This window comes from Rhipicephalus microplus, unplaced genomic scaffold, assembly GCF_043290135.1.
Source record: "Rhipicephalus microplus isolate Deutch F79 unplaced genomic scaffold, USDA_Rmic scaffold_230, whole genome shotgun sequence".
NCBI classification, from domain to species: Eukaryota; Metazoa; Arthropoda; class Arachnida; order Ixodida; family Ixodidae; genus Rhipicephalus; species Rhipicephalus microplus.
The window spans coordinates 7,501-22,500 of NW_027464801.1; the positions used below are offsets into that span (position 1 = coordinate 7,501).

The 15,000-nt window shown below is 60.7% G+C and overlaps 3 non-coding genes across 3 annotated transcripts in view; all 3 read left to right on the forward strand.

Moving 5' to 3' along the window:
- Positions 1-9,988: 9,988 nt before the first annotated feature.
- Positions 9,989-11,803, forward strand: LOC142792630 (small subunit ribosomal RNA). The gene has a single exon (XR_012891083.1). It is a non-coding gene; the product is annotated as a small subunit ribosomal RNA (ribosomal RNA).
- Positions 11,804-13,522: 1,719 nt separating this feature from the next.
- On the forward strand, positions 13,523-13,675 carry LOC142792618 (5.8S ribosomal RNA). Its single transcript, XR_012891071.1, has one exon. It is a non-coding gene; the product is annotated as a 5.8S ribosomal RNA (ribosomal RNA).
- A 1,154-nt stretch (positions 13,676-14,829) lies between these two features.
- The window catches only part of LOC142792645 (large subunit ribosomal RNA), a 3,958-nt gene continuing 3,787 nt past the window's right edge, over positions 14,830-15,000 (forward strand). Inside the window, exon 1 of the ribosomal RNA XR_012891096.1 lies at positions 14,830-15,000. This exon is cut by the window's right edge and continues 3,787 nt beyond it. This is a non-coding gene — a ribosomal RNA (large subunit ribosomal RNA).

The window sequence follows — 15,000 nt, forward strand, 5'->3', positions numbered from 1 at the left end:
GTACGAAAGGAACGGCGCGCAGTAGGGGTTTAAAACAAAGCTGGTCCCAAAACCGCGCCAAGTACGAAAGGAACAGCGCGGTCGAGACTCGGAAGAAAAAGCTTTCAAAGTGTCGTAGCACGATGCACACTGCTGTTCGTGTGGAACAAACGTGACTACCGTGCTGTACGGTGGAGTTCTGTGCGCAAAAGCGGCGGGTGTGTTTCTAAGCACCACAGCGTTGTGTCAAAAAAGAGGTGCCTGAGAGAAACGCATGCGACTGCCGTGCTTTGCGGCATAGCACCGTGCGCAAAAACGGTGCGCATGCAAGAGGTGTCAGAGCTAGCGAACTTTTGCCACGAGCAACAGGTCACTAAAAGCCTATAGATGACGGTGTTGGAGGAAAAGAAAAATATCGAGAAAGCACTGCGGTGTGCCGTGCGTAGGGACGGGCGCGCGTGCCACATGCCGCCGAAATATGGGTGTCGGAGAAAACAGAGTGCCGCGCGTAACGAGGGGCGCGCGTGTTACAGAGAGATATGCCCAAACGCATGAAAGTGTACGCAGGTGTCCTAAGGCAGTTTTTTTTTTTTCCTCATTTTGATGTCGCCCCGGCTGACGTGGTTTTCGTTTTTCCGTGCCGCCCCGGCTGACGCGGTTTTCGTTTTTCCGTGCCGCCCCGGCTGACGCAGTTTTTGCGCCGCCCCGGCTGACGCGGTTTTCGCGCCGCCCCGGCTGACGCGGTTCCGACTTTGCACTTTTTGGCTCACCCCGGCTGGCGGCCCACTCACTCGATCGCCAGGTCTGTTTGCCCCGGTGGTTCCACCGCCAGGCTTAAGCGCGAACTTTTTTTGTTTGTTTTCTTTTGATTAAGCGCAAGCTTTTTTCTTTGTTTTCTTTTGATTAAGCGCGGGCTTTTTTCTTTGTTTTTTTTGCATTCGCCCCGGCAGACGCGGTTTTTGCGCCGCCCCGGCTGACGCGGTTTTTGCCGCCCCGGCTGACGCAGTTCGGACTTAGCACTTTTCGGCTGTGCCTGGCTGGCGGCCCACTCACTCGATCGCCATGTCTGTTTGCCACAGTTTTCCCGGTGGTGCCGCACCCGGGCTCGCCCCGGCTGACGCGGTTTCGTGCCGCCCCGGCAGACGCGGTTTTCGCGCCGCCCCGGCTGACGCGGTTTCGTGCCGCCCCGGCAGACGCGGTTTTTTGCCGCCCCGGCTGACGCAGTTCGGACTTGGCACTTTTTGGCTGAGCCTTGCTGGCGGCCCACTCACTCGATCGCCATGTCTGTTTGCCACAGTTTTCCCGGTGGTGCCGCACCCGGGCTCGCCCCGGCAGACGCGTTTTTTTTTTCTTTCGCCCCGGCTGACGCAGTTTTCGCGCCGCCCCGGCAGACGCGGTTTTCGCGCCGCCCCGGCAGACGCGGTTTTTTGCGCCGCCCCGGCTGACGCAGTTCGGACTTGGCACTTTTTGGCTGAGCCTGGCTGGCGGCCCACTCACTCGATCGCCATGTCTGTTTGCCACAGTTTTCCCGGTGGTGCCGCACCCGGGCTCGCCCCGGCTGACGCAGTTTTCGCGCCGCCCCGGCTGACGCGGTTTCGTGCCGCCCCGGCAGACGCGGTTTTTTGCGCCGCCCCGGCTGACGCGGTTTTTTGCCGCCCCGGCTGACGCAGTTCGGACTTGGCACTTTTCGGCTGTGCCTGGCTGGCGGCCCACTCACTCGATCGCCATGTCTGTTTGCCACAGTTTTCCCGGTGGTGCCGCACCCGGGCTCGCCCCGGCAGACGCGTTTTTTTTTTTTCTTTCGCCCCGGCTGACGCAGTTTTCGCGCCGCCCCGGCTGACGCGGTTTCGTGCCGCCCCGGCAGACGCGGTTTTTTGCGCCGCCCCGGCTGACGCGGTTTTTGCCGCCCCGGCTGACGCAGTTCGGACTTAGCACTTTTTGGCTGAGCCTGGCTGGTGGCCCACTCACTCGATCGCCATGTCTGTTAGCCACAGTTTTCCCGGTGGTGCCGCACCCGGGCTCGCCCCGGCTGACGCAGTTTTCGCGCCGCCCCGGCTGACGCGGTTTCGTGCCGCCCCGGCAGACGCGGTTTTCGCGCCGCCCCGGCTGACGCGGTTTTTGCCGCCCCGGCTGACGCAGTTCGGACTTAGCACTTTTCGGCTGTGCCTGGCTGGCGGCCCACTCACTCGATCGCCATGTCTGTTTGCCACAGTTTTCCCGGTGGTGCCGCACCCGGGCTCGCCCCGGCTGACGCAGTTTTCGCGCCGCCCCGGCTGACGCGGTTTCGTGCCGCCCCGGCAGACGCGGTTTTCGCGCCGCCCCGGCTGACGCGGTTTCGTGCCGCCCCGGCAGACGCGGTTTTTTGCCGCCCCAGCTGACGCAGTTCGGACTTAGCACTTTTTGGCTGAGCCTTGCTGGCGGCCCACTCACTCGATCGCCATGTCTGTTTGCCACAGTTTTCCCGGTGGTGCCGCACCCGGGCTCGCCCCGGCAGACGCGTTTTTTTTTTTCTTTCGCCCCGGCTGACGCAGTTTTCGCGCCGCCCCGGCAGACGCGGTTTTCGCGCCGCCCCGGCAGACGCGGTTTTTTGCGCCGCCCCGGCTGACGCGGTTTTTTGCCGCCCCGGCTGACGCAGTTCGGACTTGGCACTTTTTGGCTGAGCCTGGCTGGCGGCCCACTCACTCGATCGCCATGTCTGTTTGCCACAGTTTTCCCGGTGGTGCCGCACCCGGGCTCGCCCCGGCTGACGCAGTTTTCGCGCCGCCCCGGCTGACGCGGTTTCGTGCCGCCCCGGCAGACGCGGTTTTTTGCGCCGCCCCGGCTGACGCGGTTTTTTGCCGCCCCGGCTGACACGGTTCGGACTTTGCACTTTTCGGCTGTGCCTGGCTGGCGGCCCACTCACTCGATCGCCATGTCTGTTTGCCACAGTTTTCCCGGTGGTGCCGCACCCGGGCTCGCCCCGGCAGACGCGTTTTTTTTTTTTTTTTCTTTCGCCCCGGCTGACGCAGTTTTCGCGCCGCCCCGGCTGACGCGGTTTCGTGCCGCCCCGGCAGACGCGGTTTTTTGCGCCGCCCCGGCTGACGTGGTTTTTGCCGCCCCGGCTGACGCAGTTCGGACTTTGCACTTTTTGGCTGAGCCTGGCTGGCGGCCCACTCACTCGATCGCCATGTCTGTTTGCCACAGTTTTCCCGGTGGTGCCGCACCCGGGCTCGCCCCGGCAGACGCGTTTTTTTTTTTTCCTTCGCCCCGGCAGACGTGGTTCCCCCCCCCCCCTCCGTCTTTCTTTTTGTTTTTTTTTTTCGCCGCGGCTGAAGTGGATTTTTCGGTGCCTCGACGCCCCGGTAGTCGCGGTTTTTCCGTTTCCGCACGGCCCCGGCTGACGCTGCTCGGTCACAGTCGCCTTTTGTGGTGATTGCAGACTTCTTGAGCGCGGGTGTTTTTTTTTTTTTGTTGTTGTTGTTGTTTTATTACGCATTCGCTCCAGCAGACGCTGTTTAGACTTTTTGTTTCCTCTTTTATCCTGCGACGAGGTGACGAGGTTTATTCGGTGCCCCGCCGCCCCGGCTGAAGTGATTTTTCCTGTCCCGTGCCGCCCCGGCTGACGCGGTTGGGACTTCGCGTTTGTTCGGCCGCCACGGGTTTTGGCGCACTCGCTCGGTTGCTTGTTGTTGCCACTTGTTGCGAACCCAGGTTTCTTGAGCGAGCGCGGGCGTTTTTTCTTCCTTTCTTTCTTTGTTCTATGTGTTAGCGAATCGGCCTTTAATATCACACGAGGACTCACAACCAACAATTTTCAGTTTGAAGTGTAAAAAATCTGCAGGTGTTGACGTAACTGACTTGCCCCGTACCCTTGAGTACATCCATGAAGTTCTCGTAGTACTACTAAATCGCATTATTCCAAGTGGAGAAATTCCCATAAACTTGCAAACCTCTACACGAAAATCGGTGCGCGTGATAAAGTTGAAAATTATCGTCCGATATCAAATGTGCCTTCTATAACACAAATTCTAGGAAAAAAAAAAAAAAAAACACTTGTTCGCCGTTTTCTGCGCCGTGACTGGCAGCACTCCGGCGAAGCGAAACGGGGTCGATTCGAGCACGATATCGGCGTCTTTCGACGTGCTCGCCGGCGACCGTCGCACGAGTACGTCGCACGAGCGCGTCTGCCGGGGCGCCGTTTGCGAAGCCGACGCAAAAGTGGGAACCGCCGCTCGGATGATCGCCGCTTTCGGCAGAGTGAGTGTTGGCACTCCGGGGAAGCGAAACAGCGTGAATGCGCCCACGAAATCGGCGTATTTTGAAGTGCCCGCCGGCGACCGTCGCACGAGTACGGTAAACCGCGTCAGCCGGGGCGTAGTTCGGGACGCCGACGAAAAAGTGGGAAGCGCAACTCGGATCTTCGCCGTTTTTGCAGGAGTGAGTGGCGGCCCTCCTGCGAGACCAAGAAGCATCGATTCGTGCACGAATTCGGCGCCTTTCGACGTGATCGCCGGCGACCGTCGCTCGAGTAGGGCAAACCGCGTCTGCCGGGGCGGGCTTCGGGACGCCGATGCGAAAGTGGGAAACGCTGCTCGGATGTTCGCCGTTTTTGGCCGAGTGAGTGCTGGCACACGGGCGAAGCCAAACGGGGCCGATTACGGCACGATATCGGCGTCTTTCGACGTGCCCGCCGGCGACCGTCGCACGAGTACGGTAAACCGCGTCAGCCCGGGCGGAGTTCGGGACGCCGATGCGAAAGTGGAGAACGCCGCTCGGATCTTCGCCGTTTTTGGAGGAGTGAGTGGCGGCACTCCGGAGAAGCCAAGGAGCGCCAATTAGCGCACGATATCGGCGTCTTTCGACGCGCTCGCCGGCGACCGTCGCACGAGTAGGGCAAACCGCGTCTGCCGGGGCGGGGTTTACGACGCCGACGCAAAAGTGGGAACCGCCGCTCGGATGTTGGCCGTTTTTGGCAGAGTGAGTGCTGGCACTCCGGCGACGCGAAAGAGCGCGAATGCGCCCACGAAAGTGGCGTATTTGGACGTGCGTGACGGCGACCGCTGCAGGAGTACGAAAAACCACGTCAGCCGGGGCGAGCGACACACGGCGGTCTGGGTGCTTATCGCTGCTATTATAGGGGCACCCCGGCAGACGCAGAAAAAAAAAAAAAAATTTTCGACCTTCTTTTTTGCTGGTCGAGCTCGGGTAACCCAGGTCGCAATGGGAGCCGCGCACGAAAGCGGCGTCGCGAGACGCGTTCGCGGTCGCTAGTCGCACGAGCTCGGCAACCGCGTCAGCCGGCGCGGAGTTCGGGATGCCGACGGCTAAGTGGGTACCGCTGCTCGGATGTTCGCCGTTTTTGGCCGAGTGAGTGCTGGCACTCCGGTGAAGCCAAGGAGCGCCAATTCGTGCACGATATCGGCGTCTTTCGACGTGCCCGCCGGCCACCGCCGCACGAGTACGGCAAACCGCGTCTGCCGGGGCGGGGTTCGCGACGCGTACGCAATAGTGGGAACCGTCGCTCGGATGTTCGTCGTCTTTGGCCGAGCGAGTGCTGGCACTCCGGCGAAGCGAAACGGGGCCGATTCGGGCACGATATCGGCGTATTTCGACGTGCTCGCCGGCGACCGTCGCACGAGTACGGCAAAGCGCGTCTGCCGGGGCGAGGTTTGCGACGCCGACGAAAAAGTGGGAAGCGCCGCTCGGATCTTCGCCGTTTTTGCAGGAGTGAGTGGCGGCCCTCCTGCGAGACCAAGAAGCATCGACTCGCGCACGATATCGGTGTCTTTCGACGTGCCCGCCGGCCACCGCCGCACGAGTACGGCAAACCGCGTATGCCGGGGCGGGGTTGGCGACGCCGACGCAAAAGTGGGAACCGCCACTAGGATGTTCGCCGTTTTTGGCAGAGTGAGTGCTGGCACTCCGGCGAAGCGAAAGAGCGCGAATGCGCCCACGAAAGTGGCGTGTTTGGACGTGCTTGACGACGACCACCGCAGGAAAACGAAAAACCACGTCAGCCGGGGCGAGCGACCCATGGCGGTCTGGGTGCTTATCGCTGCTATTATAGGGGCACCCCGGCAGACGCAAAAAAAAAAAAAAAATTTTTTTCGACATTCTTTTTTGCTCGTCGACCTCGGGTGACCCAGGTCGCAGTGGGAGCCGCGCACGAAAGCGGCGTCGCGAGACGGCTTCGCGGTCGCTAGTCGCACGAGCTCGGCAACCGCGTCTGCCGGGGCGGAGTTCGGGACGCCGACGGCTAAGTGGGAACCGCCGCTCGGATGTTCGCCGTTTGTGGCCGAGTGAGTGCTGGCACTCCGGCGAAGCCAAACGGGGCCGATTCCGGCACGATATCGGCGTCTTTCTACGTGCTCGCCGGCGACCGTCGCACGAGTACGGCAAAGTGCGTCTGCCGGGGCGGGGTTTGCGACGCGTACGCAATAGTGAGAACCGTCGCTCGGATGTTCGTCGTCTTTCGCCGAGCCAGTGCTGGCAATCCGGCGAAGCCGAACGGAGCCGATTCGGGCACGATATCGGCGTCTTTCCACGTGCTCGCCGGCGACCGTCGCACGAGTACGGTAAACCGCGTCAGCCGGGGCGGAGTTCGGGACGCCGATGCGAAAGTGGGAAGCGCCGCTCGGATCTTCGCCGTTTTTGGAGGAGTCAGTGGCGGCACTCCGGTGAAGCCAAGGTGCGCCAATTCGCGCACGATATCGGCGTCTTTCGACGTGCCCGCCGGCCACCGTCGCACGAGTACGGCAAACCTCGTCTGCCGGGGCGGGGTTTGCGACGCCGACGCAAAAGTGGGAACCGCCGCTCGGATGTTCGCCGTTTTTGGCAGAGTGAGTGCTGGCACTCCGGCGAAGCGAAAGAGCGCGAATGCGCCCACGAAAGTGGCGTGTTTGGACGTGCTTGACGACGACCACCGCAGGAAAACGAAAAACCACGTCAGCCGGGGCGAGCGACCCATGGCGGTCTGGGTGCTTATCGCTGCTATTATAGGGGCACCCCGGCAGACGCAAAAAAAAAAAAAAATTTTTTTCGACATTCTTTTTTGCTCGTCGACCTCGGGTGACCCAGGTCGCAGTGGGAGCCGCGCACGAAAGCGGCGTCGCGAGACGGCTTCGCGGTCGCTAGTCGCACGAGCTCGGCAACCGCGTCTGCCGGGGCGGAGTTCGGGACGCCGACGGCTAAGTGGGAACCGCCGCTCGGATGTTCGCCGTTTGTGGCCGAGTGAGTGCTGGCACTCCGGCGAAGCCAAACGGGGCCGATTCCGGCACGATATCGGCGTCTTTCTACGTGCTCGCCGGCGACCGTCGCACGAGTACGGCAAAGTGCGTCTGCCGGGGCGGGGTTTGCGACGCGTACGCAATAGTGAGAACCGTCGCTCGGATGTTCGTCGTCTTTCGCCGAGCCAGTGCTGGCAATCCGGCGAAGCCGAACGGAGCCGATTCGGGCACGATATCGGCGTCTTTCCACGTGCTCGCCGGCGACCGTCGCACGAGTACGGTAAACCGCGTCAGCCGGGGCGGAGTTCGGGACGCCGATGCGAAAGTGGGAAGCGCCGCTCGGATCTTCGCCGTTTTTGGAGGAGTCAGTGGCGGCACTCCGGTGAAGCCAAGGTGCGCCAATTCGCGCACGATATCGGCGTCTTTCGACGTGCCCGCCGGCCACCGTCGCACGAGTACGGCAAACCTCGTCTGCCGGGGCGGGGTTTGCGACGCCGACGCAAAAGTGGGAACCGCCGCTCGGATGTTCGCCGTTTTTGGCAGAGTGAGTGCTGGCACTCCGGCGAAGCGAAAGAGCGCGAATGCGCCCACGAAAGTGGCGTGTTTGGACGTGCTTGACGACGACCACCGCAGGAAAACGAAAAACCACGTCAGCCGGGGCGAGCGACCCATGGCGGTCTGGGTGCTTATCGCTGCTATTATAGGGGCACCCCGGCAGACGCAAAAAAAAAAAAAATTTTTTTCGATATTCTTTTTTGCTCGTCGACCTCGGGTGACCCAGGTCGCAGTGGGAGCCGCGCACGAAAGCGGCGTCGCGAGACGGCTTCGCGGTCGCTAGTCGCACGAGCTCGGCAACCGCGTCTGCCGGGGCGGAGTTCGGGACGCCGACGGCTAAGTGGGAACCGCCGCTCGGATGTTCGCCGTTTGTGGCCGAGTGAGTGCTGGCACTCCGGCGAAGCCAAACGGGGCCGATTCCGGCACGATATCGGCGTCTTTCTACGTGCTCGCCGGCGACCGTCGCACGAGTACGGCAAAGTGCGTCTGCCGGGGCGGGGTTTGCGACGCGTACGCAATAGTGAGAACCGTCGCTCGGATGTTCGTCGTCTTTCGCCGAGCCAGTGCTGGCACTCCGGCGAAGCCGAACGGAGCCGATTCGGGCACGATATCGGCGTCTTTCCACGTGCTCGCCGGCGACCGTCGCACGAGTACGGTAAACCGCGTCAGCCGGGGCGGAGTTCGGGACGCCGATGCGAAAGTGGGAAGCGCCGCTCGGATCTTCGCCGTTTTTGGAGGAGTCAGTGGCGGCACTCCGGTGAAGCCAAGGTGCGCCAATTCGCGCACGATATCGGCGTCTTTCGACGTGCCCGCCGGCCACCGTCGCACGAGTACGGCAAACCTCGTCTGCCGGGGCGGGGTTTGCGACGCCGACGCAAAAGTGGGAACCGCCGCTCGGATGTTCGCCGTTTTTGGCAGAGTGAGTGCTGGCACTCCGGCGAAGCGAAAGAGCGTGAATGCGCCCACGAAAGTAGCGTATTTGGACGTGCTTGACGGCGACCGCCGCAGGAGTACGAAAAACCACGTCAGCCGGGGCGAGCGACCCACGGCGGTCTGGGTGCTTATCGCTGCTATTATAGGGGCACCCCGGCAGACGCAGAAAGAAAAAAAAAAATGGGGACATGGCGTGCGTCACCGTGCGGCTTCGCAGCGTTGCCGAAGTCGCCGAGCCCTTCGACTGAGCCGAACGGCGGACAGGGAACGTTGGTCGGCCGTTCTAACCTGTCGGTGCCACGCCGAGACGTCGTTAAGGAAAACCGCGTCGTGGGCCTCTACGACGCCGTCGAGTCGTTGTACGTTTGGTGTCCAGCGTGTCGGCGGCGAGTAGCGGACACGTCGTTCACGACTTCGGTCTTTCGCAGTCGACGCGAACTTGCGGAGAGTCGTGGTGCCTCACGTTTTCGGCAGAAACCGCGGCGGAATTTTCCCGTGCGTGCGCGCACGACCTCGGTGCTGTGCCGTCAGCGTAGTGTTGCACAAACTCGTGGCCTACCCAAGGTGCGGTACGTTTGCGGCCGTATCCTCGGTGGGAATTTCGTGAGTAGGGTCGCAAATTCTACGACCTCGGCGGGTTTGAGAGCGACGTAGACTTGTGGCACGCTCAACATGCCACACGTTTCGGGGCACACCCGCGGTGAAATTTTCTCGAGTACGCTCGTATTAGGGCCCAAGGAGGTCTGGGTACTTATCGCTGCTATTATGTGGGGGTTCTCGTGAGCGGCGTACGCGAAAGCGACCGGGTGTCTGATATGCGGCGGGCTTCGGCCTCGTCAAGCGTGTCCTCGGGTCTGCTCCAGGGGAATCCACGGCAGTCGTCTGCAGCCTCATCCGCTTGATGCGTTAGGGGCTGGTTGTCGGACGGTGCCGTTTTACCACGATATCGAGGTGTGTTCCGTGTCGTCCTCGGGCGATTCAGATGCGAAAGCGCCGAAGACGCGGGCGTGACCCGTCGTCTGGCGGCTTTGCAGTCTCGGCTCCGTTGCTAGTTCCGGCCGGTCCACCGACAGTGCAGCGGGCTTGGGCAACCCGCACGGCGCGACCGAGTCGATGCAACGAAAAAGAGCGAGCATGAACGTGCTTCTTGCCGCACGGCTCCCACTCGTCTTTCGGGAAGGTTGTGCCGTAGCGAGCTCGAACGCCGTCATCTCGGAGTGCAAAATAAGCGTGTTGGGGCGCCTGAAGGTGGCCTCCGCCGCACACAGACTGCGTCCGGCCCGCCGAGGGCGAGGACGGACGCGCAGTCGAACGATTACCTGGTTGATCCTGCCAGTAATCATATGCTTGTCTCAAAGATTAAGCCATGCATGTCTAAGTACATGCCGAAATAAGGCGAAACCGCGAATGGCTCATTAAATCAGTTATGGTTCCTTAGATCGTTTCTTCCTACTTGGATAACTGTGGCAATTCTAGAGCTAATACATGCAGTGAGCCTGGAGCCCTTTGGGTAACGGGTGCTTTTATTAGACCAAGATCGATCGGGTTTCGGCCCGTATTGTGTGGTGACTCTGGATAACTTTGTGCTGATCGCATGGCCACGAGCCGGCGACGTTTCTTTCAAGTGTCTGCCTTATCAACTTTCGATGGTAGGTTACTTGCTTACCATGGTTGTTACGGGTAACGGAGAATCAGGGTTCGATTCCGGAGAGGGAGCCTGAGAAACGGCTACCACATCCAAGGAAGGCAGCAGGCGCGCAAATTACCCACTCCCGGCACGGGGAGGTAGTGACGAAAAATAACAATACGGGACTCTTTTGAGGCCCCGTAATTGAAATGAGTACACTCTAAATCCTTTAACGAGGATCAATTGGAGGGCAAGTCTGGTGCCAGCAGCCGCGGTAATTCCAGCTCCAATAGCGTATACTAAAGCTGCTGCGGTTAAAAAGCTCGTAGTTGGATCTCAGTTCCAGACGAGTAGTGCATCTACCCGATGCGACGGCTCGGACTGAACATCATGCCGGTTCTTTCTTGGTGCACTTCATTGTGTGCCTCGAGATGGCCGGTGCTTTTACTTTGAAAAAATTAGAGTGCTCAACGCAGGCGAGTCGCCTGAATAAACTTGCATGGAATAATAGAACAAGACCTCGTTTCTGTTCTGTTGGTTTTTGGAATACGAGGTAATGATTAAGAGGGACGGACGGGGGCATTCGTATTGCGGCGCTAGAGGTGAAATTCTTGGACCGTCGCAAGACGAACTACTGCGAAAGCATTTGCCAAGAATGTTTTCATTGATCAAGAACGAAAGTCAGAGGTTCGAAGGCGATCAGATACCGCCCTAGTTCTGACCATAAACGATGCCAACCAGCGATCCGCCTGAGTTACTCAAATGACTCGGCGGGCAGCTTCCGGGAAACCAAAGTATTTGGGTTCCGGGGGAAGTATGGTTGCAAAGCTGAAACTTAAAGGAATTGACGGAAGGGCACCACCAGGAGTGGAGCCTGCGGCTTAATTTGACTCAACACGGGAAAACTTACCCGGCCCGGACACTGGGAGGATTGACAGATTGAGAGCTCTTTCTTGATTCGGTGGATGGTGGTGCATGGCCGTTCTTAGTTGGTGGAGCGATTTGTCTGGTTAATTCCGATAACGAACGAGACTCTAGCCTATTAAATAGGTGCGGGGTTCCCAGCACCTTACAACCTTCTTAGAGGGACAAGCGGCTCCTAGCCGCACGAAACAGAGCAATAACAGGTCTGTGATGCCCTTAGATGTCCGGGGCCGCACGCGCGCTACACTGAAGGAAGCAGCGTGTCTTTATCCCTGTCTGAAAAGACTGGGTAACCCGTGGAACTTCTTTCGTGATTGGGATAGGGGCTTGCAATTGTTCCCCTTGAACGAGGAATTCCCAGTAAGCGCGAGTCATAAGCTCGCGTTGATTACGTCCCTGCCCTTTGTACACACCGCCCGTCGCTACTACCGATTGAATGATTTAGTGAGGTCTTCGGACCGATGTCCGGCGCGGCCTTTCGGTTGCGCCGGTCTGTTGGAAAGATGACCAAACTTGATCATTTAGAGGAAGTAAAAGTCGTAACAAGGTTTCCGTAGGTGAACCTGCGGAAGGATCATTAACGGATTGTGAAGGGTGAGCGCCTCAGCTGCGTCTGCGCCCGACACTTTCTGCCGCTGACCCCGTTTGGACGCGGGGTCGGCTTTTCCCCACGGGGCTGCCTGAATGTGGAGCGGCACCCCGTGACAAATTGTTGCGCCCAGCGGACGCCAACACCGCGACCTTGGACGGTCGGCCAGGTGGCGGACGCGGGTACAAACGGCGCAACGCACTCATAGGTCGGCTTTCGACCCGCCACTGCACCGTGGCTCGAAGCGCTCGAAATGCGCGACCCGACCGCTGCGGGACCGCCTAGTACTGTAAACAGGAGCGGCGGAGCGCGAACGGCGAGTCGTGGTTACGTCGGTAGAAGGCGAGGCTGCGCGTTCCCGAAACGCCAGCCGAGTGCCCTCCCGACCGTTCGAGCGTGCAAGAACGAGACCCGACAATCGCGCGGCGACTGCCAAGTACGAGAGGAACGGCACAAGCGTCGGCGGTCGGTCAAGGAACTGGCGATGTGACGGGTCCGCTGTGCACCAGTGCATACCGTCCCGCCGTCCGCGGCAAGCGCCTCCGCGTCCTCGGGTGACGGAGGCTGCCGGTCGGTTCTTGCAGGCGAGGGATCTCGCTGGCACCGGTTCGCGTTGACGCGCGGCCGGTCATGGCACGGCGATGCGACGGCCGAGGTGCGCAGTACTCGATGGAGGAACCGCACGCTCCGATGACCGTCCCGCCCTCCGCGGCGTATGCGTACCGACCGTAATGGTTGCAGCAGCGCCGGCCGGCTTTTGAATTCGCCACACGAAACACGGTGCGAGATCGCGGTTAGGGGAGCGTCGACGTTGCCAGGCGTTTTGCTTGCTGCCGAGGGAAAGGCGGCACGGCCACGTCGCGCTCGTCGCGATTAGCGGGTCTGCGCGCTTTGGGAAGGTGCCGCAACGACTTGCCGAAAGAGGAAGCACGGAAGAACGAGGGACTTGGACGTCCCGACAATTGAACGCACTTGCGGCCAGGCCCTTGCTGGCTTCGTTCTTCCGCCTCGAGTAGGCTCGTACGCGGCTCCGGCGCCGAAAGTGGTCCTTGGCACCGACTTCGGTGGACGTGGGAAGTGCCGCGCAAGTACGGCGCGCCTGGCTCCACCTGTTGGCTAAAGTAGGCAGCCGGATCGGCATTTTGGTGTGCGGTGGCAAACCGTGGATGCGAAAAAAGCTTGTGCGATTTCGTGGAACAAAAAGCGGGGGTCCCCCTTTTTATGCGGAGGAGACCGACCCGCCCGCCGTGGTGAACCGCGACGCCACGGTAAAAACGGGAGAGGCTTGTCGATGGGACCGTGCATCCCGCGCTCCACGGAGGCCGGGAGGCGGCCGCCCGAGGAAATGTGTAGCCGTCGAGGCCCGCATCTGCGTGCACTCTTATCCAAATGGGTGTACCGCAGGCATTTTCTGGTTAGGCGGGCCAATGAGAGCGAGCACACAACGATACCTACGGGTCCGGCTTGGAGAACCGGCTTCGACGCCTCCCGAGTATTTATAGAGGGGTGGACCACGAAAGCACTCGCAAGTAGCGGAAGCGAAACGCCGTCCGAAACACACCGTTTGCTCGATTTGCGGCAGCCGAAAAAGGCGCGGCAGAGTTTTGGAGTCCAAGCGTGCGCTGAAAAGCGCCCTTCTTGGCCACTGTTTGGCCGAGTGCCAGAAACGTTTGGTTTTGACTGTACGGAATTGAACAAACACTTTTTCACGACTCTAAGCGGTGGATCACTCGGTTCTCGGGTCGATGAAGAACGCAGCCAGCTGCGAGACTTGGTGTGAATTGCAGGACACACTGAGCACTGATTCTTTGAACGCACATTGCGGCCTTGGGTCTTCCCTTGGCTTCGTCTGTCTGAGGGTCGGATCACATATCAAGAGAGCCTTCGGCGCACAAGGGAACGTGAGCCGTCGACTCGTTTTGACCGCGTCGGCAACACGGACAGCACGCTGAACACCTCACAGCGAGCGCCAACAGCGGCCACTCAAGGGCGAGACGGTGGCGACCGTCGTGCCAGAGCCCAACCGAAACGGGGGCGACCGACTGCATTGAGGATGTGGCACCTCGTTGAGACCGCCGCAGGACTTCGAGTCGGAAGGAAGCCTGCAGGGAAAGTGCGGTCGAGGTTGCGTACTCCTCTCTGCGACCGGGCGCGCAAGAGCTGCGAGAGCCACGGACGCGCAACTTTAACGCACGGTAAACACGAGGAGCGAAAGCCGGCCAGCAAAGCTTCTCCAGCCGTGCGCAAAGTGCGCGAGATCGCAGCCTTGCGTTGCGCTTGTTGCCCTCGAAGTAAGCAGGGTGTCCCGTAGACCGGGCGCTCGAACACGCTGCGGGGCCGTGCCTCCTCCAGGCTTTGCCGCGCGAACAGGGAACGTTCGCGCGCAAAGCGCAGGGAGGTGAGGAGGCTGCGCCCGACGTTTGCGGTTCGCTGCGTACGCGGTTGATGCGGAGAGCACGGCGCGACGACTTGCCGCGAAGCGGAAAAAGTCTCCCGCACGAGTTGGCGAAACGTTGGCGAAGCTTAAGGCGTTCTCGTCGTAGTCCGCCGTCGGTCTAAGTGCTTCGCAGTTCCCGTCCCGTTCAAAAAACTGGGCCACTCCAGTTGGGGCGGGGGCGACGCTACACGAGACGATGCCTCTCGCCAGGCTGCGTGGCTGCCCTTGCGGCGGCGGCGACTGGCCTCGGCGGTGTTTGGGCTTTCGACACGGTCGTTTATCACGCAACTGCTCGGACGACGCACGCGCGCAGCGGAATGCCGCTTGCCAGCCTTGTGAAGATGTGACCCTGTACAGGGTTGCGGGCGCACTTGGTAGGGCGTCGTACTCGGTTCGCGATGGGTTTACGAACGTGTCCCGTCACTTCCACGTCACACCGGTTGTGCGCCGCACGCGTGCAGCGGGGAAGCCGATTGCCAGCCTTGTGAAGAAGTGGCCCTGTACAGGGTTGCGGGCGCACTTGGTAGGGCGAGCGCACGCGGTCGTGCAGGAAGTTGATGGAAGCGAATGTATCCGCTGTCGACCTCAGATCAGGCGAGACAACCCGCTGAATTTAAGCATATCACTAAGCGGAGGAAAAGAAACCAACAGGGATTCCCCGAGTAGCTGCGAGCGAAACGGGACCGAGCCCAGCACCGAATCCCCCGTCCTTGCAGGCGGTCGGGAAATGTGGTGTATGGGAGGCGACGTT